Source organism: Drosophila melanogaster, chromosome 2R (genome assembly GCF_000001215.4).
Source record: "Drosophila melanogaster chromosome 2R".
Taxonomy (NCBI): Eukaryota; Metazoa; Arthropoda; class Insecta; order Diptera; family Drosophilidae; genus Drosophila; species Drosophila melanogaster.
In genome coordinates this window covers 10,677,426-10,693,121 of record NT_033778.4, presented here as the reverse complement: position 1 = coordinate 10,693,121, position 15,696 = coordinate 10,677,426, and the positions used below count along the sequence as shown (strand labels likewise).

Here is a 15,696-nt window from a genome sequence, read left to right as displayed (position 1 = left end):
CATTCAGAAGCTGGAAAAAACAAATTCAGTCTCGATTTCAGTTTGGCTCGGGCAATTGCAAACATTTTCGCATTTGCCACCGCAAAAACCCAGTACCACCGAAGGGAAGTCGGTGGGTTTTAGGCCACAAAAGCAAATTAAAACATTTGCCAACAGAACCAGAGCAGTTTAATGCATTACAACGGCCCGGCGGCTAACATTTGCCAATTTACCATTACCATTTACCATTTACCATTTACCACCCGCTGCCGTTTTGCTAACTTAACTGGAAAATCCCTCTGCCGAGCGTTTGGCTTCCGTCAGTTGGCACAACAATTAATCACATTTAATTTATCAATTGTTCCGACGGAAAACAAAGAGATTAGCCCAAACAATAAATGCGAAGTCTGCTGTAATTATTGGGCAAAAGCGACCACAAAGAGCTCGAATGCTGTTAATTGGATCGCGTTATGAAGGTCATAAATAAGGCAGGTGAATAAAAGCAGCAATAAATGTCATACACATTATGTCATATTCGGGTATTCCTTTCATTTGATGAATAAATAATATTTGGATTATTTCATTGTAATTAAATGCAGGCCAGCTAATTAATTAAATTATAAATGTGAAAACTCAAATTTACAACATAATATACATAGATAAAACAATACCGATAGATACAATATATATCAGTAGGCAATACTAATAGGAATGTGTACAATTATTTTTACAAAAGTACTTTGAAGCCAATCAATCAATACATGGATTTATTTGATTAATTAAATATAGATATACTACATTTTTTCACAAACAATTTAGGCTACTACAAGAGCGGTTTCCTCTCACTCAACGAAAAACCAAAACATCTACTTGCTGGATATCCAGTCCTGAGCACACACTCACTTGCCACAATTTCAGGCCACAATCGACTCATTCATTCAGCCATGGTGGAATGTTCGGCGCTAACTGATCGGGCAAACAAAAACTGTTTCTCGGGTGTTTGGAGCTGGAAAAACGTGTGCTACATGTGAACTGGATGGGGACTATATGGGATGGGATGGTTGTGATGGCATGGAGAGCCCCGGCTTGATGGGAGTTTGGGTCCAGGTTCGACGGCGTCGATAGGCAGCGTTAACTGTTGTTCGAATTTGTCTGTGGTCAGTGACCCAGGCCGGTCGACTGGCCTGGAGGATGGAGGTATCTGAGGCGGGGCCTAACCGGCAAAACAAACATGTTTTAAGGCAGAAAGAAACATTAAGAGAGCGCCGACGATCTGCTACACTTTCAGCAGGGGAGCAGGGAGGTCTGGAGGAAAGAAACACATTAACTTTGGTCAGTACATGAATAGGAGCGGTCGTTAGTTGATGGAGGGGTCGCGGGTCGCAGGTAGCGGAGGGGGGTCGGAAAAGCGGACGACCCTTTGCGTGCCGAATGCCATAAAACTCTGGAAGAACGCAAAACGCACTGCGGTGTCCATAAACTATAATTTGAGAGTCTTGGCCTCGGATCGCAATTATCTTTTGCCGAACATGGAGCGCGATCAGTGAGTTTGCTGCTTAAGTCTTTTGTTTCTGGCTATACACAGATCGTCGCACCATTAGAAAGCATCGCCGAATGTGCGGCACCAGAAATTAATTCAAATTCCCCAGAATGGCGGTAAATTATTCAGATATTTACTTATAGTTGGCCGTGTGAAATGCTCGCTGCGTCGGGAGCTCGCACACAAATTATGATATTATATTTACTTACATTTCCTCAAGTTAATGCGATGCCAAGATCTATAAGAAAGAAGAAAGAGAAAAAAACGAGAAATTAATATAAAATTACACATTACCGCACGCAGCGGAGGCGTTCGATAAAATACCCACATTAAGCCTCACATAATGCGAAAGATTCAGAACTGAAAGTCGGGTATCATTTTAAATTTCGCACCAAAGAAAATAACAAATTTCTTGTGCTTCTTGTGCTTGGCGAAATTCAAGTTGGAAGTGCAGAATCTGCAGTGCCCATATGCTATGCTATATAAAGCGCTAATTAACCAAGACTCGGCCTCCAGAAACTTTTACTAAAACTAAAAGCGAGACGACGAGCAGCGAGAGAAGAGGCAAAATTAAATTAAGCACTACTGTGGGAAAATGTCTTGGAGCGTAAAGCAATAAGAACATTTCCATGTTCCCCCTAAAAAAGTGTTTACCACCGAGGAAACCGCAGGGGTAGTGGTAGGTTCGAGAGTAGGAGTTAGCAACTTCGAGGTAGCCAAGCGTACAAGTTTTCCCAAAGCCCGGGGCCAGACATGTGTCAAGGTTATATGTACTCCTTCAACAATTAATGCGAAGCGACAAGAGGAAAACTCTTCGTTTAGCCAACTCGGTGCCCAGAACGATTCCGGGGGGGGGGGGGGGGGGGGGGAATATCCCAATGAAATCCAGAGTGGTAAGTGGAAAGCGATGCCGGACAGGGAATGCCGGAATTTTTATTGCCCTAAGCTCCGGAACACACACCACTCACACACCAACACACACCTGGCATCGAAGCTGGTTGAAGTATAAATCACATTAAATCGGAGAATTTCCATGGCAGTCGGTAGCTCCTGCTGCTGACGCCGTTTATCAATTATCAGCAAGGACCGATCGTCCTGCCGGCATTTCACAGGATTCTGGCAACGAGGAGAATCGATTACACAAACAATTTAAGGCAGGGATGAGAGTGCTGCCCCACAGCAAAAGAAAAAGGAATTTATTTTCCATCAATATTGCTTATATTGGGGCTGAAAACGAAAAACCCTTTCGGCCTTTTTGTCCTGCCAGAATCGAAGCGGCTTGACCATTGCCAATTTAATTTCCCATAAAATTCAAAATGTTTCCTCAACTCTTTTGCCGTATTATGGCTTTGCATATTTGTATTTATAAGTTACCGAGGCGAGTGTGCGTGGAAATTTTCATTTTCATTTTCATTTACAATTTCGATTCAATCCGCCGCACACAAGGCCACACGGCTCACATTTGAAGGATCTCTGCCGTAAGAGTTATTTATGCTTACATCACAAATGAGTGCTGCGGCTGCCTTTGTGGGCATTGGCCATAAAGCGCTGGAAATCATTAAATATTTCGCATTTAATTTTACATTCGCAGCCCGGCAAATATTTATATCCCTGCGGATGCTTCATAAGCTCCTCCGGGCGAGCAACAGTATTGCAAAACTTGTTTAATTAGTGCCATAATGTATGATTATTCCGAGTGCCTATTAAATAATGATTGTTTTTTTTTGCCTTGAAATAGCTTTGGTTTATGGGCGGTAGAGAAATAAGAGAAATAGCTAAATATTTTTTTAAGACTTGATACATGATGAGAAATATGTTACATATTTTTACTACCAAATTGTAAGTGAATTTATTTTTTTTTTAATAAAATTCAATTAAACTAGCTTCCTTTAAAAGGTTCACCAACTCCTGCCCTGCATAGATTAATTAAATAGAAATTTTGTAAGGAAAGACATAAAGCATAGACAGCTTTGATTAACCCACCATAGCTCGACCCTTAACCCTGCACCATTACTCCTACCACTGGCGATTCCTATTCGGAGCTCTGGAACCCATTTAAACGACGCCCACGTGACTGCCAGTTGATCCTGCAGTTTAAGACGAACATCACGTAGCCAGCCAAATGCTTTTCAAAATATTTTTACTAGGTCGCCTGGTGCCGTAAAATAAAACAAAATACAAGAAAATAAAACGCGCATTTTTCACGATGTCTGGGACGTGACATAAATTAAGTTTTCCGCCATTAATGGAAAATATTATGAGCAGATACCAAGTGAAACTGAACAGAAACTTGTAAACTTGCAACTTTTAGCCGGGTAAAGTATTTCAATTTACAATGGGCGAGGGAGAAGTTGCATCGAAAGTTGAGTTGAGCCAACTTGAATTGGCGATTGTTGTCGACTCTATTGAACGGCAGACTGCAGCTGAAGTTTGGTAATTTCACAAAGCTAAGACTGAGCTATATCGATTTAAGCCGGATGCAAATTCGTCGGAATGTGCTGGAAAATATGCAACAATTTCAGATGTTCAATTGTCCGGGGCAGAAATATTGTTTGCCCATTTAATCGCACCCCTAAGCCCCACTTTTGCATTTGAGCGAATGCAGTCGGAATTCGTGCTCCATGAATATTTCGGGCTTTTTGCTTCATTGATTTCAGCATGCATTTTTCACTAAGCTGCCGGAGAATCGTTGCCAGGGCAAATCGTTCGACAGGGAATCACAAACCTAATTCAAATTGCTTTGGCAATCTGCAAAAGAGGGCCGAAAGTGGCCATGTTAAGTAGGCAACTTCTCCTCGAGTGAGATGAACAGTTCTAAAGGGATCGTAAAGGCTAAGTGCTGCAGCAGCAAAACAATTGCAACACTCTCCAAACGGACAACCCATTCAGATCCCTGGGGCGTAAAGAATGTTAGGGGTTCCTACCCCGCGACTCCGACTTCTCTTGACCGACTTGTGCTGACCAGAAACAAAAAAAGAAAAAGGGAAAGCCCTCGCCTTCGCCCTCGACCTCCCGCTTTCACTTCTCGGGTTTATGGCTTTGTTCTATTTCATCAGCTCGGGCTTAGAGCTCCGGCTTCCATTTGCTGACCCCCAAATCCGGAATCCTTTGCTCCACCACACCAGCTCACATTTCACATTTCGTAGTCCGCGCTCATAAACATTTTAGTGGCGGGGCACGTTTCGTTTTGCGCCGAAATGCGTGTAAATTGCTTTCGCTTTGCTTTAGCCGCTGCTGCAAATGAAACTAAAAACGCTGACCGACTGTTGAATAGTTTGCGCCAGCATCGCGCCCCATTTTATCCCACTGGCTAGCCAAAGTTGGCAAATGGCAAATGTTTGCATACGCCGACGTGATGCCGAAAGGATAATGGAAATTTCTAAAAATTGTATCGCCTTGCCGGCCATTCCGCACCGAAACAATTTTGTAATCGAAAAAGTTTGCCCGGCCTTCTGGCCCAAAGCAAACAATTAGTTTCGGGTCCGTTGGTAAAAACTGGGGCGAGTCTGAGTGCCATGCAGTTCAGCTAGCAAATGTCAGATGCTTTTACTTATATCCCTTAATCGCTTGCTCATGTCACGAGCTCATTGGCTATGGCACACTTGACTAGAGTCTAGAGCCCGTCGATTTTCAGAATACGTCAGCTTTGAATTTGTTGGGTGAAGTACAGCAAACTAAAATTTTGGATGAAAAAACTAACTAAATATGAAGTTATTATTATGCATATGCCATGAATCGAGCAGGGCGAAAAAGCAAGACATGTAAATTTGAAACAATTTTATATTTTACCATTAAATTGCTTTATGAGTCGAAAACGAACAGTTTTTTCCAATACGTATTTAATAAAATTGAAAATATCTATTATATATCTGTGACACATGCATCGAAGACCTGAAATGGGGGATGATTGAAATATAAATATGGCCGCAGTCAACCACTAAAATTATGCTTTGTTGACCCACGCTCGACGGCAGTCCAAGATTTCCGGTGATTACTCCACCGAAGACTCGGCATTTTTCCACCCACCACCAGAATCCGCATTATCTGCCCACCCGTCCCGCCGCAAAACCATTAATAATGCTTAAAAATTAAGTCCTGGCAAATTGGTTTAGCCTGAGCCGCAAAAATATATTCCCACTGCTCGGAAATAAGGCACAAACTGGGAGCCGAAAATGTTTGTGTCGCAGTTAATTATAACGCTTAAGCTGGCAGGCGAAAAATTCCTGCCTGCGGGTTGAAATCAAGGGGGTTTATGAATATACATATATACGGGCACAAGGCGTCGGGTTTTACCTGTCAGGCGTTAATAATTCACTTGTCGACCTGCCGCAGCAGCCAAAGAGCAAAACCAAATAGCGCTGACAGCAAATTTGCTTTTAGTTTGCCAGCGAAAACTTCCACATGGTTAACTAATTAAAAGTTATTAGAACATTCCCGCCCACTTTTGCGTTGGCAAATTTATTGAAATTTATTTCGTTTTGTGCGACACGAAATTCACATTAAAATCGACTTTTATGCGGCACATCTCCGGGCAGAGGACACACGGGTATGACGAGCTCCTGCCAACTAATGTGCCTCACAGAGGTCCTAGTCCTGGCCAATTACCTTCACCTGATGGGCACTGGGTCAGCTTTAATTAAACGAAATATTCGCTTAGTCCGAAAGCAGTTAGATGGCTGCCCAGTGTGTTTTTGTGGCAATTTAAAATGCAAAGAGACGCACGAAAAGCCGGGCAAAAGGACCTTTTCTCATGTCGAGCGTTTGTCGGTGCCTAAAAGGAAATATTCATCTGGGGGTCCGCATCGTGTTTCACAATTTTTATTGGCATATTTACCGAAAATTAAATGGAGCGTAAAGCAATCTGGCCCAGCTTCCACTTCCACTTCCATTTCCACGTCCACTTCCCCTTCCAGTTGCTTTGCCCTTTTGGGTGATTTGCACACGCGGCGTATGCGTAATTTGTATGCCATTAAGGCGACGGGCGCAAAGACGAATTACATTAATTGCTTAGGCATCCGCCTATATATTGTACAAACATACATATCGTATATAGGATGTACATATAAATACAATAGCTGCACTGGCTCTACCCACTGAAACGCATTCAATTGTAAATTTCGTACTCGGCGCTATTGTTGATTTTTGCAGCATCTGCCTCCTTTTGATCTCTCCCACTTTTCATATTCCTTGATAATTGCTTTTGTTCGCTTTTCAGGGCTCTCGTTCTTTTTTTCCCTTGTTTGCAATCAATTTGATTCTCCTGGGACTTGACCAGAAATTAATTAAAATGCAAATTAATTTGCAATTATGAGAAAATCCCTCATAGAAACTGCTGCTCATGGATACTTGCTGCCATTCTGCGTGAAATTAAATCTATATGCAAATAAGCCCTTGTCCTTAAAATCGGTAACAAAAAAAAAGAAGTGAGAGTAAATAATTCAAAACAAATATTTGGCCATGAATTAATTGCAATTTTACATTGTTTGCCTAACTATCAGAAAGCTAGATGATGACAGAGCGACTTTTTCAAGGATTACAAGTGGAATGCGAAAATGGAAGCATGAAAAAGGGGGTTTAAGCGATAATATTAGTTCTCTCTGCCGTTTTGTGTGAAAACTTTTCAATGTTATATTGTTTGAATCGAAAAAAGTAATTAAACGAAAGTTCTGGTTCCCCGATTAAGGATCTACAGGTATGTGATAGTAGCGTGTTTATGCACACCTTAGCTATCATTTATGATAGAACTCTAAGATAATCGCTTATTGATAACCGCATTCGTGCGTGCCGTTCGCTCACACATACAAATCAACAAATGGGAAACCACTCTCGATAAAAGCCAATAATCGCATTATCCGTTAGCCAAATCCACTTACACGGAAATCAATCAGCCCCATTATTGTCTGGGTATTCGAATAGTTACCATGACCACAGCGACAAAAGCAGGCGAAAGAAAATGGCCAATCAGTGGAAATCTGGGTAAGCAAAGTGCAAGCCATCTGAGGATTCCTATAAGCCCCCTGAACTTGTTGGTTAAAGGGTATGAGGCATTGATAAAACGATGTACGATGCATAGAACGAAATGTAACTAAATACATTGGAAGATATATCAAATTCCCATTGTTAATAAATTACTTGTTAGTTTCAATGTTAGGTGTCATCACAGAAAATATCATTAAATAGAATATCATGTGCTTTTTATAAGTTAATGACATTTATGGTCAGATACCTTAATTAAATTGAATAATTATATTTTCTGATTTATTATATCTTTTGATGTAGTTAGTCAAAAGTTGAATGCTAGATATGTCACAGTCTAGACTCTGTCCTTCTGGTTGGGTTTCCCATGGTCTGGGGCATATGTTAAATCAGTCGCCGATAGCATCGAATGCCAAGAGGGAAGTTGAAAAGTGGCAAAATGTGGACGAGGGGCGAAATCAAAGGTTAATCACCCCTGCAGGGCACGCAACACAAACACATGGACAGGCACACGCATACATTAGCTCCACATGGCTCTCTGTCTCTGTGTGTGTATGTATGTGTGTTTGTGAATGGGATTTTCGATGCGAGACTTGGCCAGAAGTTGGAGTTAAGGACACCACTTGCCAAGGGTGAGCCTTGCAGCCCTTCAGCTCTTTTTCGCCCACCAAGAAGGCACAAAGCTTTTTGCAAAATGGCGCACTCACATATGCAACTGTGTACCACAGGGTATACATGTGTGTGTGTGTGTGTGTGTGTGTGTGTGGTTGTACGCTTACCACTTGAAGTTCTCGATTTGACTCGAACTGAACTTTTGCGTGTTTCAATACCATAAATACTGCATGCCTGTCTGCCCCCGGGAAAAGCGAGGACGGGGCAATTGGGGAAAATGGGGCGGAAGGAGCCACATATGCGGCAGACACACTCGTAAAAAAATATTACCAATTATTTGTCATCAATTTCGGGTGTATTGACAGTTCCAAAAAGTTTTTACTTGCCTCATGACCAACAAGTTTTCGTTTATTGATGAGTAATAAAATTTTAGCTTCTGATAAGTTAATATCAATCTTTAATTACTTCTCACACAGAAGTTTTAAAAATAATCATATTTTTGGATCTCTATACTTTCTTTTTACACCAAAATAAAATTGCTTGCATGTACCTTTTAAACCTTACTTTCTTTTTAGCATAACATGTACATATACTTTTGAGTAACTTATCCATACAAATGTGCCTGTGTAGAAACATTTTTGTGCGTCCTAGACAAAAAGCATAAACAATCTCAACCGGTATTATAAACTTTTCTTTGCTAACTTTACCTCTGTGAATGTTTAGCCAGCAATAAAATAAATCTGTGCAGAATCGCTTTAAATTGAATTCAAAAGATACTATTTTTATGGCATATCAATTAATGCTAAAGTAATTTTACATTTTAATCATGGAGAGTGGACGGCGCATAAATGATGATCTCCAACAGACTTTCAGTTGACAAATGATGGACGGATGAATCATCCCCTTTCGCAGGACTTCCTCTTCCACTACCACGACCCCACTCTTGCGAGGACATTTTAGCACACAATCAAAATCCATACGAAATGAGCTGCGCTGCTCCTTGTTTAGCTCCTTCGGTTGATTATTTTTTCATTAGCGCCTCGGGGCAAAATTGTCGGGGGGCCCGCGGCTATATAGAAATTTGGGGGGCGGGGTCCCTCGGTTGGCCACACGAAAGAAATGTCACAGTCCATTCTTATTTATTGGAATAATTTCCGGAGTGTTTCTGTCACACTGCTTTTTCCAAATGGGGTGTGTGGGTCGTTGAATGAATCATTGGATTTACAAGCTTTGCATAGGCAAATAAAACAGAGAAATAAAATAAAACGAGAAAGCACTGGCGAGCACGCCATGTTGGGGTGCGGAGTAAAGGACTCAAAAGTGGAGAAATTTATATATTTTAGAAACATAAATAGAGCGGGTCCGAATGCAAGGGATTAAATGTCAAACATTCGTTTGTCCCCATCGCCGCGGGCTTCTTTGATGCAGTTTGCCGAGCCGTTGAATGCCACCCTCGCTTTGAGGCCCCTTTTTATTTGGACTTTTAGTCCTCCGTCTCCTCCTCCTCCTCCACTCTCCCTACCTTTTGACTTTCCCTCTTTTTTGGCCACCACCACCCTTAGCGTTTCGTAATAGAGTTTAATGCAACTTTTGCGGCAGGCTGGCCGAATGGCTGGCTGGCTGGCTGGCAAAAGCCTTTTCCACAGACACAAAAACTGAAAGGAGTGGAAACTGAGGGGGGGGGGAGGATGTGCCAGGGGGTTGCATTAGCTGAGAACTTCCCTTAAATCGAATGCATAGAAAATTCTATGAAGCAACGGCCACAACAAGGAACAAGAACAACAGCCGGCATTTTTGCCGAAAAAAGGACTTGCTCGTGTCGAATTTATTGATTTTTGGTCCTGCCGCCGCCGCATCCTGAATGAAACGCACACAAGTACACTCGCATAGACACACACGCACACACACACACACACACACAGTTGATTGTGTGTGCTTGGTTGTATCCTCCCCAATTTTGGCGAGGCGATCGAGCAACCACCAAAAACGCTGAATGCGTGGGGTGGTTTCGTTAGTTTTTCATGAAAACAAGAACAGCAAGGACAACAAGGACAACAAGAGCAGCAACAACAAATGGAAATGCAATCAGCAACAATAACAACAACAGCAATAAAGGAGCAAGGACAACGTGTCCAACAGCTGTTCTCCACTTTTCAGGACAACAAGGACGATGATGATGATGATGATGATGATGATGATGATGAGAAGGAGATGCTGAGTCGTCTCCTTATGATATGCAAATATTTGACGAGCGCATAAACGCAGAATTTTCGTGCAGTGTAAGAGGAATAACAACAGACAGAAATGCGGGAAGGAAGGAAGCAATTGCTAGCAGGACGAAGGACATAGAGAGCGACTGAGAGCGATAGAGCGAGAGAGGGAAATGACGCATTAATGCCCTTCGTATATTGTCGGCAATTGTTTCAACAATTTCATTCTATTATCCTAGGCATCTCTTATCTCTCTTGCTTCTCTTAAAAATGTAACTGGAGTACAAATTAGTTTTACAAAAATAAATATATTAGGGCACAAGATTAGAAGAAAAAGATAAAGTTACTACGTTAATTAAAACACAAAAACAAGCCATAGAATTCTTACTAAAAAGTTATGGTTAACCATTAAATCTTGTTATAATTCATACACTATTGCTCAGACTATTATTTATGGCAATTCAATAGAATTTATTTACATTAAATTCCATTTATGGCCGACATGGGCATTCAGTCTTCTCGTTCGGCACATAAATAACCCTGGGCCCCTTAATATCCTGGCAAAATGCGTGACCAAAAGTTAATACCCAGATCGGAGACAGGGTAAAAACAACAATAACATCCAACACCGGGGAACTGGCGAGATGGGCTACAAGTGTTTGAGTTGCCGGGCCCGGGACTCTGCTCCAGACAAATGCAAACCCATTACGGAGAGATGATGATAACCGGAATAAGGACGAGCACGGGTGCGAGTACGAGTACGAGTACGAGAGTAAGGATGGGAATGGGGTCTTGAGCCAGAGCCAGGGCTTTGTATGCAAAGGAAACTCGACAAATTACGACGAACCGCCCAGGGAAAAGCGTCAAAAGGCCGATGGAGGCGAGATGGGGGAACGGGGAAACCCGGAGAGAGCACACATGAATGGGTATAAGGAGGAAAATCGGCAAAAGCCGAGCGAAATAAAAATCCCATTGCCAAGTAGGAATATGCCTTTCAGTCAGCCAGGACAGCCAAGTGAGCCAGGTAAGCACACCAGGTGACTGGCGAGCGGTAAATGCCAACTGGCAACTGCCACGCCCCGTTGCACGTTGAACACACCTGCATGAGTCATGCTGCCCCCCAGCCGTCGCATTTTGGATTTCTGTTTATGTTGCACGAGAGTTTATTACGGCAAGCAGCGGCAAGGACAACAACCACCCTGCTGGCTACACTCAGAAAAAGATTAGAATCCAAGAATACTCCCTAACTTCTAAGCGAACTTTTAGAAATGGTGTTCTTATAAAAACGTAGTATTATTGATAATAAATAGTTAAACAATATCAGTATAAGTGTTAGAAAAATCCCAGCAGATTGTCAACTAATATCTTTTTAATAGATACAGAAATATTTCTCTCTGAGTAACTCACCCCAACGAGTTATAGATTGGTGATGGTAAATTAAAAAAAAAAAAAAATAGAGCCATCCGACAATATGCTTTTTTCGCTGTGTGGCCTTGCTTTCCTTTGAGTCGCGAGTCCCGAATCCCGAAGCCCGAGTCCTTTTGGCCGTCTGCTGCTTTGCCTCTGGCAGCGGCATTTATGGCGCAAACTTGTTTAATATAATGAACACAGCGGAGCAAAGTCAGGCGGCACGTGAGTCAGACGCCTGCAATCCTGCCTAGTGAAAATAGGAGGACTAGAGAGTGGAAAAACCACCCTCGGGGGCGCTAGAGTGCAGTGGAAATCCACCACCGACGAGTGGTGTTGTGGACCCGGACCTGCAACCACCTTGCCGCAAATACGATGAACAAACACAATTTCTGTCGCTCGAATGATGCAGCAGGCTCTTTAAAAATGAGTAAAATGCAGCAGCAGGAGCAGGATCAGGAGCCCTTTGATTGCATCACTCCATCGTCGTGGAAGAGAGTGAAAATTGCTTCGACTTCGTGTCCTGTGGCTGCTCATTAGTCCTGGTCAGACGAAAACACAAAATGTCAGGCATTTCTCGAAGCTGCTCTGATTGAAATCGACCACAAAACGAGTTGTGTCATGTAAATGTGGCTTTGGAAAGCAGAGTTCCCTATCTCTGTCCCATCAACTGTCTCCGTCTCTGTCTGGCCATGTCTCGTCCTTGTGGCGCCGCTTGTTTAGGGCTTCTTTATTGGCCAGTTCAGTTGTGGCAAGGGAACCTCGTGCGTTTGGCTGCAATGAACTCTTTTGCAATTCCATCCATTCACTGTGCTTAACATGGCAAATTGTTCAAAAAAAAAAAAAAAGACAGCATAATTGTTCGAGAAGAAACATTTGAAATGGAATATAATCGACACAAGATCGAATACGGCATCCCATATTAATGAGTTCCGGAAACGATGAAGCTATTTTCTGCTGTTGCTCCATTTTCCCAATTAAGTCGTTTTGGCCATTCACTCCGTGCGAGAGTTTCCAAAGCCGCAACGTAGCCAACTTTATGGATAGCCATCAAATGGATAACCATCACACTGAGACACTTACGACCGGGGATTGATGCGCGAATTGCACTCCATCCATCCATTCATTCTCTACCCCTTGCTCATAATTGTTAGCAGCAATAAATTTCAGCTAAAGATAAAGGACTAACGCAAACTGACAGACTTTCTAACTCCGAGCCACAGACACGTACGCGCGTGTATCCAGCCGGATAACAGAGTTCATCTTCGCCCCAAACTCAAAAAGCTACACTTGCAAAAATCTTGACAATCATCGTTTTTATAGAAATTTATTTATATAGTTCCTTTAACTTCATTATCTTTAAAATGCACTCAAAACTAACAAAAAACTTGTACTACAAAATGCATAACATTATACTACGCAACTTAAATTAAATTATAAAGAAATATTTTTCTCGAGTGTGAATGATACTGCTACAGAGGAAGATACACACTCCGGCAATAAAATGCGGGATTCAAATATGAAATAGGGGGCGCAACACCCCGGAATGGGGTCCCGATAAATTGAATGAAAAGTTTTATCTGGCAACGAGTTAAGCTCGACGCTAATCGCATCGGAGGCGATAAACAGGAGCGCTGGCAACTCTGGCACACATATCTGCGATGCGCAGCGTAAATTCAATTTGCTTAAATTGAAAATGTGGTGCGAACTTCCACTTCCGTATTGATAGGATGCCGCAAACACGCATATATGTACATCCACACACAGCCATACCAGCAAGACAACCGTACAGCCACACTGGGGCCAGTGTGGCCAACTGCGTGTGTAGGGCACGTTCACTGATGGCTTAACAACTTATTTATGCTTAGCTATAGCGAACCCGTCCCCCAAAACTGTGCAAACTTCCCGAATCCCCCCCCAATTCCCCCATTTCGCGGCATCGTCATGGCGACCGGTTCTTGTTGCTTCGCTTGCTTGCTTTCCTTGTTTGCCTGTCGCGGCTTTCCATTTGTTTTTGGGGATGGCAAACAGCTACAGCCTCCCGCCCACTCGCAACACTCCCCATTTTTGCCGCCTTTCTGCAGGATAACCTGCTGGCGAATTGTCCTCGGCGTTTTGTCTCCCAACTAAGGGCGGCTGGCAATTTCATTTAAATTTAATTCCACTTTCTGGCACGTTGTCAGCGCTGTCAGTTTATTCAAATTCCCTTGTACGGGCACGCTCGTAAATATATACAGCTCGGGCTATAGCAATAGCAATAGCAATACATGTGTGGATATGCGTACGAGTCAAGGACCTGCTATAATCAAAATAATCAAAATAAATTGCAATATGAAACTATTTGCTCGGATAGACAAAAGACGTAGAACATTTCCCTACAGCAACGACACCTATGCTGCTATATGCCATCAAGGATATGCATTTCAGCATTCGTTGGCGGACTGAGTGTGGCATTACGGCCTGGAATCATTATGATAATGCTCGAGGATGGGCAGAAAAGATTGACATCGATACACAGCCATTCATAGCATACATTCCGGGGAGATAGAGCAAACGAATGACAAAGGCCCGCATAATTGGGTTACGCTCCCGGAAAAGTCTAACAAATATGGGTCAACTGACGGACAAAGAGGATATAGTCGGAAGCTGTCGTCCAGAACTTTTTCTAGGAAACAGAAGCGGAGGGGGCTGATAAATTGTATGCAATTTATATATACAAGCGTGACTGACATGCAAATTGTGATAAATTAGAGGAGAAAACGCTGGGCGTAGAGGGTGTGCAAGCCACCCCTTTTTTTCTGGCTACCACCCCCCCACTGAGCCAACTTTGATAAGCAAACTTCCTTGACATCGAGCTGCCGATGAAGTATAGCAAACTTGGGGCCAAACTCAACTGATTTTGCTGCTGCTTTGGCTTTCACTCGTCTGGCAATTTGATAAAGTTATTACTGGATGCACTTCGGCGGGGGGAAGTCGGTCAGCTTAATTAAGCCAATGAATTATAAGCTCCACTCGGCACTCGATGCGGCTGCCTGCTGCTTTTGCATTCATTTTGAACTCTAATGAAGCGTAATTGATGCAGTTTCTGCATTATAAACATGTGACGTCCATTGATGAGTCGTTTTAATCAAATGAAATGCGGCGACGGCTTTTGCTGTTGGCCAATTACACACATTTGTCGGGCGGATGGCACTTGACTTTCGGAGTGCATATCGTATATAAATCACGCCCTAACACCTTAAACTCAATTTAACTTAGTTTGGGTAACTTGCAAGGAATTCGCAAAGAAATGCTAAGTTAGGTGACCACACTTAATTAATAACCATTAGCCCACAAGCTTTTGTTTAAAATCAAATTTCTGACTATTTCTTTCAAATATTTTAAATAATAATAGGCTTATATACAACCTTAATAGCTATGTTATTTAAATAGCTAAAAGGCACTACTATATGTATCTGGGCCAATAAATATGAATTCAATACATTACATGGCTTAAAGACACAGGAACATTTATCAAATTTATTCGAAATTATTGATTGCCTATAAACCGATTAAATAAATTCTCGCCTATTCATTTCACAGTTTGGCCCAAATAGCAATTGCAGAATAAATACCTTTAATTAATAGATTATTTACAAAAGTTTAGCTGCAATGCAATCAATATATCCGCACTTTTAAGGTAATTATGTTGCATTGTAATAGTTTTACTCAGAATAATGAGAACTTAATTTTCAGGTGGTAGACAATTAAACTTGCTAATCAATTTACGTTTGATAACTAATCTTCAATCGGCGTATTAATTTGCCACATACATATATCGAATTTGAATTGAAGGCAAAGAGTTCCGTCCCAATTTAAAGTGACTTATTCTTCCTAATGAGAAGCACAACGTCATTCACTTAATTTGACAGCCCGATCTGCCCGGCGGCCTCCATACGTGCATCCGCCCACCCAAATTGATAAGTCTAATTA

General features: G+C 42.1%; 1 protein-coding gene across 5 annotated transcripts in view; it reads right to left on the bottom strand.

Moving 5' to 3' along the window:
- Positions 1–15,696, bottom strand: part of stan (starry night) — a 47,794-nt gene that overhangs the window by 28,017 nt on the left and 4,081 nt on the right. For all 5 annotated transcript variants that reach the window (NM_001299362.1, NM_001259328.2, NM_001201974.2 and 2 more), the window contains exon 2: positions 1,729–1,757. The gene's annotated coding sequence lies outside the window, so the exon portion shown is untranslated. The remainder of the gene's footprint in view (positions 1–1,728; positions 1,758–15,696) is intronic.